The sequence below is a fragment of the Ceratotherium simum genome, chromosome 18 (genome assembly GCF_057802395.1).
Source record: "Ceratotherium simum simum isolate JZ-2026a chromosome 18, ASM5780239v1, whole genome shotgun sequence".
Lineage (NCBI taxonomy): Eukaryota > Metazoa > Chordata > Mammalia > Perissodactyla > Rhinocerotidae > Ceratotherium > Ceratotherium simum.
The window spans coordinates 35,541,547-35,563,318 of record NC_141917.1 but is presented as its reverse complement, the minus strand read 5'-3'; the positions used below and the strand labels follow the sequence as shown (position 1 = coordinate 35,563,318).

The following is a 21,772-nucleotide window of genomic DNA, read 5'->3' as shown; positions in this document are numbered from 1 at the left end:
AGAGGAGGATGCAGGAGTCTTTCACCCTCGGACTCTTAGAGCCCTCTGTTATCAGAAAACAAGGGGCTGAACATTGGATTTTGGTGTTAAGCTTTGGTAAAAATTGCTTCAGAAACTCTGGCCTGGCGAGAGGAAGCATACAAACATACTCTTCTTGAATGACATGAAATGAAACTGAGTTGAGAGGGTCTCTAAATAAAGTATTTATCAAAATAATAAATATTTCCTTTCAAACAACATAGAACAGTAAACTATAAAGTGAATATAGAACTTACACCCTCCTTTTCCCAACCTCCCAACTGATAAATAACCATTATTGATATTTTGGAGTATATTCATATTTTTATGCAAATACAATCACACCAATGCAAATGCAAACATACAAATATCATTTATTTGCTAAAAATCATATTACATACACAATTCAATAACTTGACTGTCAGTTATTACCATTTTGGACACCTTTCCCTCTTACTTTCTTCAAAGATACTACCTTGTACTTAAAGCAGCATGGCAATCCAATTTATGGACTATACTCTAGCTTAAGTTCCTAGAAGTAAAGTTATCATGGCTGAGACTAACCTGTGATCCTTTATAGAAAAGGAGCCTCTTTAGAATTAGTCTACTTAGAGGACACAATAAGTGTTCAAATTAGAATTAGAACATTTACTGACTCTGTGAGTAACTAGTGCTCACCGGGTTTCCTGGACTCTCCAGATCCCAGCCCTCCCTGAAATCACACCCCTCCCACAGCTGTCACCTACTTGTGCTACTAGGGGTGAGAGACACCACTGCGGTTTTCTCCCTAAAAGAGCCTGCATTTTGTCTGACCTATTTCTCAAAAGCACAACAATTAGCTATAAGAGAGCTGCCAGTCAGCAGGGAGTCCTCACCTGAAAACTGGAAGCTCAAACCCTACGGAAAGGAACTTGTTCTCTATCCAGCCAGAGGCAGGATCCCTGAGGACACTTGCCCCACACTAAGACTGTCCCTGACTCTCTCACCAGGGAGCCCAAGTCCTGCCTGCACATGTTCCTGTTAACTCTTCTCAGAACCCTAGGTTCTTTCATGCTACCCTTTTCCCTAACAGGGGAACAAAACTTATTTTTGGTATATGTGGATAAAGAAATGGAGCCTATTTTTTTTCTAAAATCTATCTACATTTATTTCACATTAATTTCAATGATCTTTTGTGAAATCCAAAAAATATTCTTTCTGCCTTCCCTTTTTGAAATTATCCCATTTCTAGTCTTGAGAAAATAGCTACCAGGTAGATATCTTTTTGTTTCACATGCCGAATATTGAGGGATGAACTTGCTCCATGTTGGCACAGAGGGTCAGTGGAACTTTCCTATTCTTGAAAAGTTGTCAAGCTCAGAAAAGTTGTCTATGAATGAAACTTTAAAAAATAGGTGGGACATTGTACTTGACATACCCTTTTCTTCAAAAAATAAAAAGGAAAAATCAAAGAGATGGGAAACTGTTATAGGTGAAAAGAGATTTTAAGATATCTCAACTATATGTAATGGTCAGACCTCGTCTGCAGTCAGGTGAGCCCCACTTTGTTGTTGACTGATATTGATCATCTGCGGTCTGACCACTTTGCTGGTCTCACTGCAGTGGCTTCTTTCTGGTGCATCTACCACACAGGCTAGCTGCCCCTGACCTCTCTGACGGAAATCAGCTGTCACTGGGGGTCAAACAGTTCTCTGGGCTCCTCCGTTTGGGCACCTCTCGAAGCGCCAAAATCCGTTTCCCCTTTGCAGGCCCACCTGTCCTCTGAGCCATCGCCTGCTGGATCCTAGCACAGCCAGCACCTCCTAGACTGCCCTTTGAAGCGCGGGCACTGTGATTTGTAGCGAGGTGCCTCCAATAGCCGTTTGTAATTCGCATAGCAGAGTTAGATGGCACTTTCTCTGTCACAACACATTTGCGCTGAGTCAGTGTTTTCTCTGTGAGAGCACCAGTTCATTCTCTGTTAAAAGAAGATACAGAGAGCTTTACTTAATGTGATGATTTCATTCAACGAGAAACACATTGCTCTGGAACTGGGAAACTTCAAAGCCAAATCTAGTATGAAGTCAAAGGCATGAAGTTACCGGAGGGCTAATGAGGTGAAAATGAGGAAGTTGTTTAACCTGTGCAATGATGGACAATTACAATGGGGGTTTCCAGAGGCCATGGTTTGCTTAAAAGTGGTTACCTTATACCATTTCAGGAAGATGATTTGTTTCTTTCACGATTATCAGAGGCATTTACAAAATAATAACCTAAGGTTTTCTTATGTTCATGAAGTAAGCTACATTTAGTTTTGCTTAGGGGCTTAAATGATTTTCTCAGCTTGGGGTTTTTATAGCCTGGTCTATTTTATAATGTCCTTTTTATTTTCAAATAGTAAAATTTTAATTTTTAATATTATTTTATGTTGCAATTTTTAAGAATATTTTTGATTTTCAAAAATTCGTATAATTATATTTTATTTTACATCATTTTTATTTGCAAAATTGTTTTTGTTACTTTTAATTTTTTAAACATTCAACCTTTAAATGTTATTTTATTTTACTTTATTTTTATTTCTTTTATTATTTAATTATATTTTAAAATTTAAATTTTTTTACTTTTGTTATTTTTCTTCTATTAATAAAAATTTAAAATAAAACAATAAGGATATAAAATAAATTGAAAATAAAATGAATTAAAAATAAAGGCAAATAAAATTAAATTAAAAAATTTAAATTCAGCAATGTAAAAAATTTTAAATACTAAAATACATAGAAATTAAAATATTTAAAATTTACAAAGTAAAATAGATTTTATTTAATAATAAATTTTAGAATGATATTAAAAAGTAAAATAAAATTTTAAACTTTTAAAAATAAAGTAAATAAAATTTAATAAATGAAAAAAATAAAATGTTAAATGAAAAAATAAAAAATATTTAATTAGCAATATTTTAAGTTGAAAACAACATAATATTGAAAATTAAACTTTTTTTTTTGTGAGTAAGATCAGCCCTGAGCTAACACCCATTGCCAATCCTCCTCCTTTTCTTTTTTTCTCCCCAAAGCCCCCCAGTAGATAGTTGTACATCATAGTTGCACATCCTTCCAGTTGCTGCATGTGGGACGCGGCCCCAGCATGGCCGGAGAAGCGGCGCGTCGGTGCGAGCCCGGGATCCGAACCCCGGCCGCCAGCAGCTGAGTGCGCGCACTTAACCACCAAGCCACGGGGCCGGCCCAAAAATTAAACTTTTTAAATAAAAAAAAGAAAATTAAATATACAATTATCTAATAAAAAATGTAGTAAAAAATGAAATTAGAATTTAATTGTATTTAATTAAAAATTAAAATAAGATAAATAAAAATAAATATTGAAAAAATATAAAAACTCTTTTAAAAATAAAATAAAATAAGGGCCAGCCCGGTTGGCTAGTGGTTAGGTTTGGTGCGCTCAGCCTTGGCAGCCCAGGCGGTTCCTGGGCGGGGACCTACACCACTCTTCAGTGGCCATGCCATGGCTGAGGCTCACATAACAAAATAGTGGAAGATTGGCACCACATGTTAGCTCAAGGCAAATCTTCCTTTGTAAAAAACAGGAAGATTGGCGACAGAAGGTACCTCAGGGCTAATCTTCCTCACACACACAAAAAGTTTAAAACATAAGATAATATAAAAAGTAGATAAAATAAATTTAACTACTTAAAAATTTAAATGGAAAATTTTTTAAATTTGAGAATTAAATTAAAATATTAAAAAAATAAAAGTGTAAAAAAAATTTTAAATAAAATAAATAGAAAATAAAGTAAAATAAAATTTATAAGAGAAATAAATTAAAAAAAAATAAAAATAAAAAACCACAAAAATTGAAAACGAATAAAAATAAATAAAACTAAAAACATTTTAAAATTTAAAAAAATTAATTTTTAGGATTTAGAATTTAAATATAACCAAAAGTTAAAAACAAAAATGAAACAATGAAATACAAAATAAAATAATAAAAATAATGATAATTAAAAAATTTAGTTTTTAATTAAAAATTATATTAAAAATAAAAAATTATAAATTAAATATATGATACTTTGTTTTTAATTTTAATTTTCTAATTATTTTATATAATTTTAAATTATTTTTATTTTATGATTTTAATGTTTTAATTTTATTAATTTTATTTTTCGTAAAAAACAAACGATTGCCATACCCATAGTAGCGTTTTATCACGCTGCTTCTTTCTGAGGGCGATCGTATTTTCTCCGCGGCAGCACGGCTCTTTCCTCCAAGTCGGATGTTTTTCCGTCGCTGGCCTCTCTGTTCTCAGATCCTGCACATTCTCTTCGGCAGCACAGCTGATCGCTCCAGAACCGGTATTTGTCTTTGGCGCAGCACCACTGTTGGCTCCAAGCCCAGCGTTGCCTCGTGCCAGCGCCACTATTTCTCCGGTTTGTCTTCGGCACCGTGGCCAGCAGCGCGGCCCCCTAGCGGCCAGAGGCTGCAGCGTTTTGTTCACCGAGGTCACGTTTGGTTTCGCGCTCTCTGCACCGCTCGCCGCTCCCTGCGCTTTGTAGGGCTGGTTCTCTGTACGTTTTGCTTACCGTGCCGCTTCGTTGCGGTTTGTTGTCGTCTCGACGTTTTTATATCGGAATGGTTTGTGTCGGTTCTCTATGCTCTCTAGCAAGTTTTCGTATTTCATTCTGTCTACTGCTGTCTCGAATGTGTTACCACTCCGTTTTGCGGTCGCTGGCTTCCCTCCGCCCCCGAGTCCTGGAGAGCATAAATACCCGGGCTGCTGGTACTGCTGAGGCTTTGCCTCCTGGTCCAGCGCAAACGCCTGTGTCCTCCTGGTCCGAGGTCTCCGCGATGGAGCAGCATTTTCTCGGTGTGCAGGAGGCTCGGGATTCCGTAGAGGGGGCGCCAGAGCCCCAGCCTCCGTGTATCCGCAGCTGCGACGATTCTGAACGGTGGCCGCTCTCTTTCTACCACATACTGGACCCCACACCGGAAGAGTCCTCGTGCCACGGCGATGATTTCCATGGAGAACTGCTTTCTAGTCCTTGCTGGCGGCTGCGCTTGGTCTACAGGCGAAATGGACCGTTGCCCCGAGCCCAGAGCACCTTGGAACCAAGCCCAGCCCCGCCCACTCGGGGCTTCTGGCCAGAGACACAGAAGCAGCCAGAGGCAATCGTGGTAGACTTGGACCCAGCAGAGGAACCCGACGGACTCGCGTTCCAGCAGCTTCCCTGGGACAGGCTGCAAGACGCCGGCGACAGACAGCAGGACAGCGAGACCTCCGACAGCGGGCACCCTTCAGATCGCCGCCGACCTCCCGTCCCCGCTTGGTGGAGCCACCACCGGCTTTTCTCAAGCTGCTTGGACTGGATTGGTCGCGCAGTGCACACCGTGAGCTGTGGCTGCTGCCAGACCGTCTTTGGCTCTAAGGAGCCTTGAGATGCAGCGAGAGCCTTTTTGGAACTTTCCCCAGGAAACGATTCTGGGCTACAAGACCTGTCCGCTTACGGAATAAAGATGCATTAAGGTGTCCCTTCAGTGTTCGTTGTCAAGTTTTGATTCTCTTGCGCCTCAAGTTTCTCCTGAAGTTCCGGTCGCTTCTTACTTGCAACTTCTTTGTTCGCTCATGAGCCCAGGAAATCAAAGTACGTGTGTTTCTTTCGCCTAGATGGTGGTTTGTCCACGCCGGTACCGCTAGTTTTGCCGAGCCGGATGTTTCTCGCTGGCAGCACAGCCAGTTGCTTCCTGTGGGCACTTGCTCCAGCCCAGTACTTCCCAGCGCTCCGGGACTGCGTTTTGGGGGTTGCATCTGCGATGGGGCCACGTGCAGGCGGTTTCCCCGTCTATTCGCAAGTGTTTCGGAGCAAGTGTCAATCCTTCTGTTGAACCTGTTTCTTGTTCCCGTTTGGAGCTGGCAGTTTCTCACCGGGATCACCGCTGTCTGCTCTGCGTCAGTCATTTCCCGTGGCAACAGCGCTCAGCTGCACCGACAGCGCTGGTTTCCATCAAGTTTGTTAGTAGTGCGGGTCGTGTCACAGCTCTCAGTAACAAACCCCTACATTCTCCCGTAGCTAACTGGGTCCTAGCACTGCTGGTTTCTCACAGTCCCAGCACCGCGGCTTGCACCGAGCCCCTGTTCCCGTTAGCACTCTCGGTTGTTCGCAGAGCCGGTAGTATTCCTGTCACAGAGCACGTTTGCATCCAGTTGGCGGCGTTTTCTCGGTGGCAGCATCGTTCATTCGTCCAAACCGGCTGTTTCTCAGAGCCGGACTTTTCTCGGGCGCACCGCTATTTGCCCCTTGCCCGCACTGCTGGGACCCAGCAGCGTGAAGGGCTCGGTGCAGCGTCTTGTCGGCCGCGGCTGGGATAAGAGCACGGGCGGCGGGTCCCCAGTGGCCACAAGGTCGCTGGCAGAAAGGAGCGAGCGGCTGCCGGTCGGGCCCGCCGTATGTTTCGGTGGCCGAACCTCTCCTGTCTGTCCTCAATCCGGGTGACTTTCGGTCTCAGCCCGGATGTTTTCGCCAAGAGACAGAGTTCTCCCTGGTGCCCCGCTACCTTCGCCAAGCCACAGGTGTTTCAGAGGCAGCCCCGCTCCTGGCAGCGCCATCTCCTCTGCACTGGCGCTATAGCCCATCCTGGAGTTGTGGTCCTGCTCTCTGGGCCAGATCTGCGCTTCTTGTCCTAGCAGCGCTTTTACCACCACCCCCTCCCCGCACACCACCCGCACCTCCGCCCCGCCAACCTTCTGCAATTTGTATATCTATTTAGGTTTTGTCTTTTCTGCTTTCTTTTTCTGTAATATTTTTTATGGCAAAATTACTCTCTTTTCTCTTTAACTAAAATACATACTATATGCTTCATATGCTCTTCTGATAAAAACACATCCCATTTTCCTTCCATACTTTGTATACAAAGTTGTTTCCCTTCCCTCTTATTGTTTCTAGCAATTTTATTTTTCCATATTGATTATAAATGTCAACTAAGAGTACACTTTACTTTCCAGTGAAAACTAGGAAGTAGGTAATTGTGAACTGTCTGTCATAAATTAGCTTCCTCTAGTACATTAGCAAATTTATGGATACAAATTATAAAAATTTATGATTTTTAGAGACATGCTTTTCATAGTATAATTGTTTCAGTGTGCAAAAAGACATGTTTCCTAGTAGACCCAAATATTTTTGGTCTCCCTGTAAACAATTAAGAAGACAAAAGTAGATCAACTTACACTTACATTTAGCAAGTAATATTTCAGTATATTAACCTACTTGGAAATGATCTAGATATTCAATGAATATTATTTAATTTAATTTAACTCAATGAACATCATTTAATTTAATTCAGCATAAACTTTTCTTATGTATATCTATTTAAATTACTTGTTTTACAAGTAATTTAATGGATACTAATGGATTACACATTAAACAGCTAACCATCAACTTATTTTTCTTGGTAGATTTTGTAAGATAGAGATAGCATGAGCTTATTTGACTAGTAAACCCAGGTAAAAAAAATTGTCTGTTTGCATTATATTTAACGTTGACAACTCTGAAGACATACCTGTCTTAATTAAAACAAAAACGTTAAACTAACTTTTACTTATCATAGGTCATCCCAGATAATGTGCACTTGAGAAACATTTGGGTTAGTTTCTATATTTTTGAGGTTTAGGACATACTTGAGTCATATAAGCATTTCTTTTTCTTTAAGATAATTACATAGAGCTCTTTTAAAATATCACATATACATAATATACATACATAGATGAATAAACATCAAAATACAGACAGACACAGAGATATTACAGCTTTCATGTTAAAATTTTAGCCATGTGGCAGGTACAATAATACAAAGTTCTAAATAGCTGTATCCAAATTGTGTTTCCAGGAGATGAAATAGGTTAAGGTTACCTGCTCAGATGGCTAGAGCTTTCCACTAAACATTTTTTATTTGTGCCCCATAAGGATTCTTTTAGAGAAGCTATTTTTGGAGTTATTTTGTCTTTTAGAAACTTCTGCATACCAATCCAAGAATGTACTTGTTGTCTACCAGATGTTCTGGGATCCTCTCTTTTTAAGGGCACCCCCAAGGTGAAGTATCTTACATAAGTTAAAGGTTCCCCAAAGTGGCTACTACAATCCAAATTATCCAAATGTTCACCCATTTTCCCAAAAGGCACAAGATACTGGTTCCCATTTTGGGCCAGGAGGAACTCATCTTTGCCTTTAGATTCTCTCATGCATCTAAACTCTGAGGAACCCCGTTTTTCAACAGTTGTTCCAAAACGTAGGGAATCACATAGGGAGTCTCCTCCCCTGGTTTTGAACAGAACAGGGTGACTTAGAAGGAAGTTTCAACAAAGGTGGCTCAATAAAATCAGAGAGCTCAACACAAAGGGAGTGGAGCTCGGATTCAAGGTTTACCCTGAAACGCCAACATATGCCAGAAAGCAGTAAGCTTGGTACCAGCACCAGTTACTCACCAGCCTCGGGGGTCGTCTTCCCATCCCACTTCTGACGATAATAACTGTTCAAAGAAAATGCAGAGAGCTTTACTTGATAGGATTTTTTTGTGTGTGTGAGGAAGATTAGCCCTGAGCTAACATCTGATGCCAATCCTCCTCTTTTTGCTGAGGAAGATTGGCCCTGGGCTAACATCCGTGCCCATCTTTCTCTACTTTATATGGGATGCCGCCTCAGCATGGCTTGACAGATGGTGGAACCAAGGGCGCCCTGGATCAGGGCCTGCGAACCCCCGCCTGCAGAAGCGGAGCGCCCGCACTTACCCGCTGCGCCACCAGGCCGGCCCCTTGATAAGAATATTTTTATTGAGCGAGAAACAAAGCGTTCCCACAGAAGACGACTTCAAACCGAAAACTAGTACGAAGCTCCGACGCTGGACAATCCAGGACGGTTTATAAAGCGAAAAAGAGGAAGCTGTTTAACCTTCACAATGATTGGTTGTTACAGGGGGATTTCCAGAGAGCAGGGGGTTGGTTGAAAGTGTTTATCTAATACCATTCAAGGAAGATGACTTAAGTGTCCTGGATGATTTTCCAAGAATATCAAAATCATTTACAAGAAATAATCTGTTAGGTTTCCCTTCCGTTTTGAATAAGCGAAGTTTCGTTTTGCTTACGTGGCTTAAGTGGTTTTGTCGCCGAGGAGGATTTTCCAGCCTGGACTCCGTTTTACTTCACTCTAACTCCCGGAACTCCGATCTGTCTCGCTGTGAGCCCGCTCAAGCCTCAGTCCGCGCCGCGTCGCGGCCGTTTTCCCTGTCGCGGCGGCGATCCGCGCCGGGCCGGCGATTTCTCAGACGGAGCTTCTCCCGGAGCCGGGCCGGCGGGCGCCCGGCCAGGGGGTTTCCGCTCGCAGCCCGCGGCCTCCCCGCCCCCGCGGTGCGGGCTGCCCCAGGCCGCTTGGGTGGAGCCGCTTTCGATCTCGCGGGTTCCGCTTTAGCTTTGCTTCCGATTTCAATCGCCTCCGAGTCCGGGAATTCCGGTGAAAGCCATCTCAGGCGCAGCAAACACGGGTTTGGCAGAGACTGTGATTTCTTGGTCCCCGAGTCCCGGTTCAGGGGAGCAACCGGCGCCGGTTTAGGCGTGACCGGGAAACTGGCAGGACTGCGCTGCTCAACCGTGTTTGCTGTTCCTTCTTTGTAGGGGTCTCTCTCTGAACGGTTTGCGTTTCAAGTTTCTTTCACGGTGTTTCGCTCTGGGAACGATATGTTCGGTTTGTTTTCTTTTGGGTTGTACTTGCATTTTAGAATTTGTTTTTTATTTTATTATTTTTATTTACGTTCTACTAATTTTTCTACTGATTTTCCCCTGTGTGGCGTCCGCATTCAGTTGCTGCTCTGGGACCCGCGTTCGCTCGGGAGCGGAGGAGCGCGGCTGGGTCCGGGTCCCGCCAGTAACCGGATCCGCGGTGTCTCCCGGCCGGGACCGCTCCCGACGCGCTGCCTGCGGTTTCGCATCAGCACTTTCGCCAGCAGCGGCGAGGCTGCCGTCTGTATTGGGGCACCGCTCCTGGCGCTTAGAGAACGTTGCCCGTTCGCAGGGCCCCCAGGTTCTCCCTGCTATCACCTTCTTGTTCCTAGCACCGCTGGCTCCCCTGGCCGTCCTTTTCAGGTTTGCAGCACCGTGATTTGCACAGATGTGACGATCCGTCAGCATTTTCGCTAGTAGCGCTGGGCCTGGGTTTTTCTGTCACAACGCGAATTTGCACCGAGTGGGCGTTTTATAGGTGGCAGAACCTTTCTTTCCTCAACGCCGACGATTCTAGGTTGCTCACTGCTAGTTTCTCAGAGTTTCTTGGTGACTTTCCAAGGCGCTTACCTCTGTCAAGAAAAGGGAAGTTGACCTAGAGCATACATGGTGCCTGGGGTTGGTATGGTGCGCTGAGTCAGAACAATGTCCAGGAAGGTATAAATGCTCAATAAATGTTAGCGGCAATTATTCTTACAATCGTTCTCCTACTGCGATTTCGCTGGGGGATAAAAAAATTCAAGGAGATTGAGCTCAGCAGTGTCTGAAAGTTTGGACGCTCTTCCCTGGGAGCTGTTTCCTCGAATTCCTTCACCTCACGTCTCTGGTTTCCGACATCCTACCGGATCCAACCCTTTCCCTCCTTTTCCTGCCAGGATTTTATGTGCCAGCGCTGTAGACATGGATGCTGTGGCTCAGCTGTTATAGAAACCCTGGCCTGTCCAGAGAGAAATGCAAACATATTATTTTTATAATCTGTTGGACCACAGGGTGATATTTTCCTTTTTTAGACTCAAAAGGAGTTTTTCTAGTAAGGGCTAGCTTGCGAAACATACACTTTATAGCCAGAGGACTGTGAACGTGTGTTGTAGACACTGACATGCCTCTATTTAAATACTTTAGTTTTCTACTTTGTCCTTTGCGTATATAGGAAAGGAAATCAGTAAGCATAGGAAATAAATGACGTTCCTGAATTTAATACTTCATTGTTTCATCCTCAACATTGCCTATTAGTGTTTCAAAATACTTAATTTCTTTCGGGCAATAAATGATACATTGCTTGAATTCACAGAGAAAGTAATAGATCTGGATTAACCAGCTTGCCAATCATCGCTGGTAGAATTTGCAGTACAACTGTACAGTTATTTTGAGCAATTCTAAAATCCATAATTTTCTGCAAACATACTCTTTTCTGTGTGCATTTTGGTGCAAAGGTCATTTGGCAGCAAAATTTGATGTGGACTAAGGAGTGGCTAGAGTATGCTCCATACCCAATTAGCATGAATATTCACAGGAATGGTCCTAGAGCCTGCAGGCAGGGTTACACTCTTTCAGGGCCAGCACCTATTTTCACTTAATAATGTTCCACATTCTAAATTCCAACCTACATCTGGTCTCCCTAATTTGAGAAGATTTTGTGGACCTGTAATTTTTCTAGCTATGTAGAATTATAAAACAGAACCAGAATCATTATATACATAACATGTAACTAGCTTTTTTCACTTAATATCTTGTATCTACATAATGACAATTCATTTATCAACTACATATATTCCATTTTGTATTAAAAATTTTTTAATTCTAATATTCTATTGTTATGTATTTCCCAACATCTGTGTTTGGCTATGATGGTCCTCAACTTGTGGGATTTTTGTTTGTGTGTGTGATACATTGACCAAAAGCTAACATGGGTTTCAAGAATATGTACATTATGAATTTAATTCATATCTTAATATTCCACTTTAAATTACTGTACCAAATGTAGTCTCACTTGCATTACACGAAAGTGTATATTGCCCTACAATGTGATGCTCACTGGTGTGATAAACTAAAATATGTTTTAAATTTGCTAGGCAATATATATATAGGGGCCAGCCCTGTGTATATAACCACATAGCAGTTAAGTTCAGCAGGCTAGGCTTCAGCTGCCTGGGGTTCACTGGTTTGGATCCCAGGGGCAGGCCTGCACCACTCCTCAGCCATGCTGTGGCAGCCACCCACATACAAAATAGAGGAAGACTAGCACAGATGTTAGCTCAGGGCTAATCTTCCTCAAGTTAAAAAAAAAAAAAGAGGAAGATGGGCAACAGATGTTAGCTCAAGGTGAATCTTTCTTAGCAAAATAATACATAGGTACATAATTTTTAAATTTTTCACTTTTTTATTTTGGTGAGTTTGAGCATCATTTTACTCTATTTTAAAAGAAGCTCATGCTATATTATTGCTATTATGCTTTCAACATATAGCATGTAGCTAAATTTCTGTTGTTTGTGATGTTTAAATAGTTTTTATATCATCCTATTCCCTACTCACCCTAGGTGAGAATGAGAAGAATGGCCAACTGAGTTATGGACAAAGTAAAGCAAACAAAACTTTTGACTCCATTCAACTTTTAATTGATGTAAATGTTGGGACAAAATCCACTAGTTATACTTTGCAGTTACCGTTTTATGTACCCTGCCCTCAGATATTCTTATATTCTCATCCACCACTGTGTCTTTGCTTATGTATCTGGGGTTTATGCAAAGCCCCTAGTACTTGCTAGCTGTGTGACCTTGAGTTTCATATGAAAAACATGATATTAATATGTATGAGGCCCAGTGTTTGTGAGAATTACATGTACCTGTAACGTGTTTAGTGTTATACTTGATATATAGTTAGGTTTCTACACGGTGCCTCGGAAAGGACATCTGTGGAGTAAATATTAAAATCCTGATATATGTCATAGCAGATGATCTTAATAAGTGGAGATACCTTCAATCTTGGATAGAACCGTGTCATCTAAGATAATTCTTTTGGAAGAAAACCATATTTATGGACTTGCACACTTGCACAAGCTCGAGGATATCAAAACCTAGCACATAAACCCATTACCACAGGAAGAATTATAGGTGATGGCAGCTGCCAGCTATTCCAGAAAAGAATTTCCTATAACAATCAATTGGATGATCAAATAGTTATTGCAATGACTCCAGGATCACACTGAGCCAAGTGAACTTCTGCAGTGTCCAGTCCAGCATGGCTATTCACTTTTATAACTGAAACAGCCTAAGATTGTGATTATGCATGGTGCTAACACTATCTAAATATTAAAGACACTCTAAAATATTTCATAGAGAACTATGATTATACGTCACACAACCAATAGCTTTAGAAGAAGGAAATTTACCTAAGTCTTTATCCTTAAATGTTTGAAAAGATTCCAGCACCTTGAATTTTCACAGAGTTTAACTCAAATATAAGCCCTGGTTCATCAGTGTTTTGCATGATTTAAGCCTTTAGCTAGTTCTGTAGATGGCGTCTTCATCAGTTCTCTCAATGGTTACCAGCTGCCTTAGTCAGGGTTCTCCAGAAACCAGAACTAATAGGGGTAAATGTAAAGATTTACACACACACAAATGTATTAATAATGAAATAAGGAGGAAATACTCCTGGCAATTCCAGTTCTCGTTTCTGTAACTGGTCATGTGATTGTAGCTGGTATTTATAACTCCCTTCTTCCAGTACCCATTCTCTGTTCCCTTTGCCATCAGCAAGCACCTCACATGGTCATGGTTTTGTACCTGGTGAGGTGACCCAAACATTCCTTCCTGAAGGGTCTGGGCCATTAGTAGTCCTGCCTGGGTTGGGTTGTTGTAGTTTTCCATTGACCATAGTCACAGGGCATGGTAATACTATGACATGCCCTGAGGGATCTCCTGTATTCCACACATACTCTTCCTTACCTCCATTGTGGAGTGGTGGTCCAATTTCCCATTGGTAGTCACAATCATTCACCCTAGTCAGCACTGTAACTCCCTTCTTTGCCTGCTGATTCAGATGCACGAAGAGCCTACAGTGGCCAGATGGCAGCCTTAACTTCCAGTTCAGTGGAATCACTGATGTGTCCCCTGGTGGAAGCATTCCTTCCCCTGGAACTAAGACCTCTAGGCCAGTAGAGCATAAGGTTGAGGGAATAGGAAGCAAACATTTTGCTAGTGGGTCACTAGCAATGATAGTGAGCGGTGCCACTCCCATTTTCACCCCTTGATTCCTGGATTTGTGAATCATGGCTATGGGAGAAACAGCACCATATGTTGGACACTGATTCAGAATATATACAGCCCTCTAGAGAACTTTGTCCCAGCCCTGCAAGGTCTTGCCACCAAGCTGGCACTGTAACTGAGACTTCAAAAGGCCATTCTACTGTTCTATCAAGCCAGCTGTGTCAACATGGTGGGGAACATGGTAAGACCAGTGAATTCCATGAGCGTGGGCCCGTTGCTGCACCTCTTGTTCTGTGATGAGAGTTCCTTAATCAGAAGCAATGCTGTGTGCAATACTGTGACTGTGAAGAAGGCGTTCTGTAAGACCATGGATTTTGGTTCTGGAAGAAGCCTTGCATGCATGGAAGGCAAATCCATATCCAGAGTAGATGTCTATTCCAGTAAGGACAAAATGTGGCCATCCATGAGGGGAACCCTCCAGTGGAATCAACCTGCCACCAGGTAGCTAACTGATCACTCTGGAATATGGTGTCCAACAGGAACTACCCTGTGAAACATGCAGTGTGCCACTCTAGGAACTGATGACATAGTTGTGTGTTGGAAACACTGATATGCCATTATTAAAAGTCTTTAATTTCCTTTTTTGGCCTTTATTTCTCAGGAAGTGTTTATAAGAAAGAAAATAAGCAAGAGATAAATTATTGTCCAGAATTTATTTATTTTTTTATTTCATCCTCAACCTTTTCTGGTTGTGATCTCAATAGTTACACTTAAATGCCGTGTGTCTGAGGGGGTGATAAATGAAATACTATGCCTTGAATTCACTGATAAAAAGGCAGTCCTCTGAAAACCTTCTTGCCAATAATAACTGATAGAATTCGGAGTACAGTTCTACAAGTCTTTATTACCAATTCTAAAATCCAAAACGTTCTGCCAGCCTACTGTTTGGGGTTTGAACTTGTCTGCAAAACTCTTTTGACAGCAAACTCTAACCTGAACTAAATTGAGGCTATAGTTTCTCTGTTTGTACATCCAAACTTGCATCAATATGCATAGGAATGGTTAGTTGCTGGACGCTGTCCTGTTACATTCAGAAGAAATGTATACAAATGTGGAAGCTTCGCAATTTGCGTCCTATGGGGCAGGGGCGGACAGGAAACTCAAGGCTGGACGGTTACTGAATCCTTTGCCTTATCGCCCTCCACACAGGAACTGTGCGGGAGCTGCGGTGAGGGTGGGGGTGGGGGAGGGCGCGAGGCTCGGAGCCGGCTTGAAGTTCTGGGGGTCTGAGTGCAGCCCAGCGCGGCCAGCACTGAGTAGGATGGACCCGGGGCGGGCGTGCGCTCTGCCCCCAGCCTTTGGCCACTCGGAGGAAAGCTTGAACCGGAGTGAGCGGGACGACGAGACTGTCCCGAGGCGGAAAGGAGCCACGACCCCTGCCGGGACCTGCTTGGATTCCACTCCACAGGGGACCGGGGAGCCTGAGGCGGCGCCAGGAGAGGAGTGATTTGGTCCTCGCGGGCGAGTGGGATTCGTAGGAGCCAAAAGGAGCCGAAGCCGGCAGAAGCGACCACCAGTGAGCCCGGGGAGGGCGGGGGAGGCTCCTGAGGCTGGGCTGCCCCTGGCTGTTTCCCGAGACTGTCGTGGGAACCGACCGGGATCGCCTGGCCCGGGTCATCAGGCCGCGCTGCGGACTCTCCCCTTCTGTATTGTTCGGCCGGAAGGACCCTCGCAGCCGAATGCCCTCCGGGCCTTGCGACGCGAGGGGACAGTGCGGGCGCCCAAACCGGGGCTACCTTCCTGGACACTTCTTTTCCTACAGTTTTTGAACGTTTCAATTGAAATTACCTTTGGTTGATCCATGATTATCTTACAAGATTTATCTTCACAATTAATTGGGGTTCAGAAAACGGTCCATGACATTTTACAAAATGTCAAACTTGAAAAAATCATTTTTACCAACGTAAATGCTATTTGGCCGCGGAGGCAGAGGAGTGGCCGCCCCTGTGGGGGAGGTGAGAGAGAATGGGGAGCACTAATGCCCCGCAGAGCTGGGGGAGAGAGGGGTCTCCTTGCACCGGAGGAGACCCGCAGCCACCAGGGTCGGGGGTGTCCCCAGGCGTGGCTGCCTCCTGATGGGAGGCGGCCGCGAGACGGGCGCACTGCAGAGCAGGGGCTGCGGGGGGATTTGGCACTGTATGGGAATCGCAAATACCCTTTTAAGTGTCTAGATTTTGAACCGGAAGAGCAGAGAAAACAGGTTAACCAATTTAGGCAAAATGGCTCAGCTTGCGCGCCATTTGTCCCACAATTTCCCTCTGAGGTTCAGCCATGGGCTGGACACAGAAATAGCGCGTCTGGGCCAGCCACAATTTTCTGGCTTCCCAAATGCTATGGCTTCTTTCTTTTAGGCCGCTGTTCCAGGGTTTGGGCGGCATCAGACCACCCGCCCTTGGAATCAGACCCAGTCCGGGTGTCAGCGCCTGCAAAGAAAGCTGAGCCTGCGCCGCCTCTTCTGTCCCTTCCCGGGCACCCAAGACCCCTTTTCTCCGCCCAACGTGGACACAGCGCCTGAGACACGCGGGCAGCGGTTCCGCAGGTTCCCACCTGGGCTTCACTGAACCAGGAGCGCGAGCCTTGGGGAACAGGAAGTCTGCGTCTCACGCTTGTCAACTTAGAAAAATGAGGAAATTGCAAAACAAAAGGAGAGCATTTATCTGGGGGCTTAGAATTGCAGTTCGGGGAACACAGATTCTAGCAGCAGCCAGAAAAGTGTCCTCCTGAGGAATAAAAGTCAGGAGTTTTTCTTAGCAACAAGGAAAGCCCAGAACAATTACCTTAGTCGTTTGTTAGGGAGGGTAAATTTACGTTACAGTTCATTAGCTTACTCAAGGACATCTCCTTGTTACCAGAAAAAGTATATTTTTGCACAATCTTTCCAAAAGCCCTTTCTCAGTAAATAACTCCCTTTTGGCAAGTCAGCAAGGTCAACACAATTTCATATTTTTCACGAGATCGAGTCCAGGGTACAAAATGGAGTCATGTCGGTCACCTCCTTCCACACACTGTACCGTCCCTGGTGGGCTTGATTGGAGCAGCACAGGGAGGCAAAGAGAGGAGCCCGGGTTGCTGGTCTGGTCAGCCTGGCTGGGCGGGGTGTTGCAGGGCAGAGCTGGGAGCTGGAACCCTCAGTTGTGGGTGGAAATTCAGAGGCCAGGAGAATTCGGAATCAGTCTAACCAACCTTGTCTTTTATATGTAGGATTCTGGCCTTGGTCTCAGATGCCCCATGAACAATTGTACTTAAGTAGAGGTCCACATCAGCCATGCTGACTCCTTGTCTTGGGGAGATCAGGGAGTAGAACCCAGCATGGCCAAACAGTCACCTAGGGAAGCTAATCTCAGAAGAGCCCATTTAGGGGGAACCAAGAATGTCCACCCTCCTTCAGTTGTGGTTTTAGTTGCTGTGGGAACTCTCTGCCCTGAAGCTTGGCCATCACTGAGGTTTCTCCTAATGCCCGTTCCCTTTCCGCATTCTTTCTTCTCTGCTCTGCTTATGTCCACTTCTCTACAGTCTCTATACTTTCGCAGTTTCCAAAGGCATTGCCTGAAAGGTTATGCCTGTGGGTTTAACTGGAGGTCTCTTTCTGAAGGATACCCTGAAATTGACTTTCAGTAGTGAAAACTGCAGGAACATTATGGGGGTTTTATTTTCAAGGGAAGCAAATGAAAGAAAAAAGAGGAGATTCAATCTTAACAGCAAATGGTAAGGGGAGTTTAATCACATATTTTATTTACAAATTAATTCAATTTTTGGAAAAATTTCAAACATCGAAATTTCATAAGAATCGATAGCCCCACACAATCCAAGGTAATCGTTGCTCATGGTTTGAATGATGTATTTCTAGATATTTTCTGTGTATATGCTAAAAATATCTATACTTTTAAATCAAATTACTTACGTGCAACTTGATTTTTAAATATGTACTATCTCCATTAACTTTCTATGTCAATATATATGGATTTATCGCATATTGTCTAATTGCTATAAAGCATTTCATTCTCTAGATTAACCATGTTGTTCTGCTTTGTTTTTCAATATTTTTGACTTCAAAGAATTTTAGACTCAGAAGCAGCTGCAAAAATAGTAAAGATTTTCTGTGTATCCTTCACTTAGTTTCACCCAATAACGTCTTATAGGACCATCATACTTTATCAAGTCTAGGATATAGACCGTGGCACAAAACTATTAACAAAACTACAAGTCTCATTTGCATTTCACCAGTTTTTACATGCACTCATTATTTGAGGGGGAGGGAGCATGCACAGTTCTATGAAATTTTATTACATGTTTATATTCATGTAATGACAACCATCACCCTGAGGACAGAGAACTGTTCCACCAACACAAAGAAACTGCCTCCTGCCATGCCTTTATAGACACACCCTTCCCTCAGTCCTAAACCCTGGCAGCCATTGTTCTGTTCTCTATCATGATAACGTGATCATTTCAAGAGTGTTATAATAAAGGAATCACATATATGTAACTTTTTGAGATTTTCTCTTTTCACAAAGTATAAGGCCCTTGAATTCCACCCAAGTTTCTATATCAGTAGTTCATTCCTTTTAGTTGCTCCATTATAGTGTCCATTACATGGATGTACCACAGTTGTTTATCCATTCTCTCATTGAAGGACATTTGAGTTGTTTCCAGTTTGGGGCTATTAGAGATAAAGCTGCTATCAACATTCGTGTGCAGGTTTTTGTATGAACTTAAGTTTTTGTTTCTCTAGGATAAACACCCAGTAGTGGGTTTGCTTGCGTCCTTATGTTAAGTAGGTAGAATTCTAATAGCCCACAAGATTCCTTGCCCCACACTTTGAGTGTGGTGTGAACTGTGAATATGATAGGCTCATCATGGCATGATTTGGTTATGTTATAGAGCACAGCTGACTTTACAAAAGGGTGATTTTTCTTAGTCAGGCCAGGATAATCGAATGAGTCCTTAAAAGGGGCCAGGCTCTCCTTGAAGAGAGAGATTTGAAGCACAAGAGTGATTGGCCCGAGAATTATCCACAACACGAAAATGCTGTGTTGCAGGCTTTGAAGATGAACAGGACCTCTTGACAAAGGAATAGGAGGTGGTCTTTGGGGGCTGAGATCAACCTTTGGCTGACAACCAGTCAGCAAGAAAATGTCACCCTCAGTCCTACAACCACAAAGAACTTTTTTCTGCCAACAATCTGAATGTGTTTGGAGGACACCCTGAGCTCCAGGTGAGAATGTAGCTGGCCAACCTCTGTTATCGCCTTTGTCGACTTCTGACCTAAGGGACCCAGTTGATCTGTGCCTGAAATTCTTGACTAGAGAATTGTGAGCCAATAAATGGGTGCTGTTTTAAGTTACCAGGTTTGTGATAATTGGTTATGAAGCAATAGAAAACTAATATGTGTGGCCAGTGTATGTTTAAGTATACTATGCCAAACAGTTTACCACAGTGGCTACATATCATGTTACATTCACACCAGCAAGATCTGAGAGATCCCACTGCTGCACATTCTCATCAGCACTCGGTATTGGCGGTGTTTTTTATCCAGTTATTCTAATAGGGATGTGTTGGTATCCCATCCTAGCTTTTATTTACATTTCCCCAAATGGCTAAGGGTGAACATCTTTTCAACTGCATGTTGTCATACATATATCCTTTCTGGTGAAGTGTCTGTGCAAATCTTTTACCATTTTCTGATTAGATTGTTTGTTTTGTTATCATTGAGTTTAGAGAGTTCTTTATCTATTATAGATATGTCTTTTGTCAGATGTGTGATTTGCTAATATTTTATCCCAATCTGTGGCTTGTCTCTTCATCCTTTTCAAAGGGTCTTTCACAGAGCTGAAGTTTTTAATTTTGATGAAGTCTAATTTATCAATTATTTCCTCTTATGGATCTTGCTTTTGGTGTCATGTTTCAGAATTCTTTGCCTAATTCCAAATCTTAAAGATTTTCTCTTCTTTCTTCTAGAAGCTTTATAGTTTTATGTTTAACATATAGGTCTTTGACTAACTTAATTTTTGTTTTAAGGTTTGAGGTTAAGGGGAGGGTTTTTTTGGTGGGTTGGGGGCTATGGATGTCTTGTTGTAACAACTACTAACGCTAAAAACACTATCCTTTCTCTAGTGCATTGATTTTACGTATTTGTCAACAATCAGTTTGCCATACTTGTGTAGTGTATTTCCGTACTCTCGATTCTGTTCCATTGATGTTTGTGTCTATCTCTCTATCAATACCACTCTGCCTAATTACTGTAACTATATGGTAAGTCTTTAAACTGGGTAGTGTGATTCCTTCAACTTTATCCTTTCAAAAAATTACTTGAGTTATTCTACTTTCTTTCCCTTTCCATAATTTGTTTTTCCCTGAGGAAGATTCGCCCTGAGCTAACATCTGTTGCCAATCTTCCTCTTTTTTTTTTTTTTGATGTGAGCTGCCGCCACAGCATGGCCCCTGACAGATGAGCGGTGTGGGTCTGAGCCCAGAACCTGGCCCAGCCCACTGAAGTGGACCGTGGCAGACTTAACCACTAGGCCACCAGGCTGGCCCTCTCTTTCCATAAAATTTTTTAATCAATTTACCTATATCTATGAAAAATCCTGCTGGGATTTTCATAGGAATTAGTTAAACCTATAGGTAAAGTTAGGGAGATATTTCATCTTAACTACATTGAGCATTCCAACTAATGAACGTGGTGTGTCTCCCAATTAACTGAGCTCTTCTTTGATTTCTTACCAGGATTTTGTAGTTTTCAGCAAAGAGGTATTGTACATGTTTTGTTAGATATATACCTAAGTATTTTTTTTGAGCGATCGTAAATGGAATATTCTGGTTTTAGTTTCAGTATGTGGACAGTGATAACAAAATGAAGTAATTATGTCAAGGATCCTAAAATGGAGCTGGGAGGGCATTAAGGAAATGTGCCTTATGCACGCACACTACGTCTCTACCCAGATGAAATGTAACTTTTGATGCGTGCTTCCCTTTTGTCACCTTGACCTTTCAAGAAATGTGCTTACTCCCATAGAGAAGAACTTTTTGCCTTAGAGATGCCCTTAGCAACCAAGCACATATAGCCAAGAAGTAATAGTTGTTGCTAGCACCAATCACAAAGTTTGCAAAACCACCTGTGTAATTTATCTCTTTTTGCCTTTATAAACCCTTGCCTCTTTTGTTTTCCTTGGAGCACATTTTGGGTTTTTAATTGAATCTGTGTCTCCCAAACTGCAATTCAAATTACACAAATAAATATCTGCTATTTGAAGTGTAGTGAATTTTTCTTGGTTGACAGTATCCAATAGTTGATCCATCGCCAGAATATAGATATAAGATTGGTTTTCACGTCTTGACCTTCTATCCTGTGACTTTGCAAAACTCACGTATTGGTTCTAGGAATTTCCTTCTAAATTCTTTAGGATTTTTCTACATAGATGATCATGTTCTACAAATTGTGACAGTTTCATTTCTTCATTTCCCATTTATGTGCTTTTTAACCTCCTTTACTTTCCTTATTCCACTGGCTAACACTTCCAGTACTCTGCTGAATAGGAGTGATGGGAGTGGACATCCTTGCCTTATTCTTGATTTTATGGGAAAAGCATTGAGTCTTTTACCATTATGTATGATGTTAGCCATAGGTTTTTGTAAAAGCTCTTTATAAAGTTGAGGAAATTCACTTCGATTCCTAGTTTGCTGAGAGTTTTTTTTTTTTAATGATGAATGGATGTTAAACCATATTAAAGGCTTTTTTT

General features: G+C 42.5%; 1 long non-coding RNA gene across 1 annotated transcript; it reads right to left on the bottom strand.

The window, feature by feature from the left end:
• Positions 1 to 366: 366 nt before the first annotated feature.
• Positions 367 to 9,351, bottom strand: LOC147914614 (uncharacterized). Its single transcript, XR_015555101.1, has 3 exons — positions 8,785 to 9,351; positions 8,482 to 8,525; positions 367 to 1,975 (listed from the first exon to the last, which is right to left on the bottom strand). It is a non-coding gene; the product is annotated as an uncharacterized LOC147914614 (long non-coding RNA).
• Positions 9,352 to 21,772: the final 12,421 nt, after the last annotated feature.